This window comes from Octopus sinensis, linkage group LG1 (assembly GCF_006345805.1).
Source record: "Octopus sinensis linkage group LG1, ASM634580v1, whole genome shotgun sequence".
In the NCBI taxonomy this organism is placed as follows: Eukaryota; Metazoa; Mollusca; class Cephalopoda; order Octopoda; family Octopodidae; genus Octopus; species Octopus sinensis.
This window is the reverse complement of record NC_042997.1, coordinates 140,044,895-140,046,045: the sequence shown is the minus strand read 5'-3', so window position 1 is coordinate 140,046,045 and position 1,151 is coordinate 140,044,895.

The following is a 1,151-nucleotide window of genomic DNA, read 5'->3' as shown; positions in this document are numbered from 1 at the left end:
AGAAAGACTATTTGTTTTGATTGTTTTCCGAACTGTATTGTGTTGCATGTTAATTGATTTGTTTAGAAAAATCGAACAGTTGTACTATGTTTAAATGTATTTGATTGTTATTCGAATCGTGTTGCAGTTAAATGCTTTTGTTTTGAAATGTTCTGATTTTGTGAAGTTAAAAAAAGAATTGTTAAACTAAGCAACCTCTGGTGTTTCTCTCGTTTGTTATTTTTGTCTCTGGTCTCTGGTATTCATTCGCTTTTTTTTCCCCTGTTTCTGTGGTGAGCTTCCGTTTGACTGAGCATCGTCGTCGTCGTCGCAATTTGGGGCCCGTTATCGACCTGGAAGGCCTAGGGTCTTAGGGTCCTGAGTGAGCGTGCGGCGTAACAATATATTCAAAAATACTTTCATAAATATGTGCAAAAAATATCAGGCTACACAACATGCACATAGATATATGCATATACAAAATATACACATTTAAAAATTGGAAGTACAATACATTACATTAAAGTAAGTACATATATATATATATCATAAGCAATAATGTGCAGGTCACATTAAAAGCTATTAAATAACAAAATGTTTGTGTTGTTTATAATAAACTTTATTTTACATTTCTTGCCCACAAGAGATTATGCTGATCTTTAGCATACTTCTGTATGTCTTCTCAAATCACAATCACAGGAAAAGTTGTTGATAAGAATTACTTACAAAAACAAAGCTGATAAATATGCATAGGTGTTGCAAAATGAGTTTAATTACCAATAAACATCAGCTTGGATGACACCTTACTCAACCGACTGAAGAAGGTGACTGATCAAACTGGTTATGTACACAGAATTCTTTTCCATCTATTCTTGTTGGAATCTTTTATACAGAGTATCAAAATTTTAGCCATTTCACACTTATAAAATGTTAAGCAAACTTTAAAATTTAATATTACCATTATTGTCAGTATGGGCAAAACTTATGAATTCAAATATGTTGAATATGTATTTGAATGTGCCAACAGAGCTGCCAGAAAGTATTTTAATGTTAATGAAGTCAATGTTTGGAATTGGCATAAACAGTATGAAAAACTTAGACTGTGCCTAGTAATAAACAGACAAAAATAAAAACATGCGATCAAGATTATCTATATCATTACATTTTTTCAG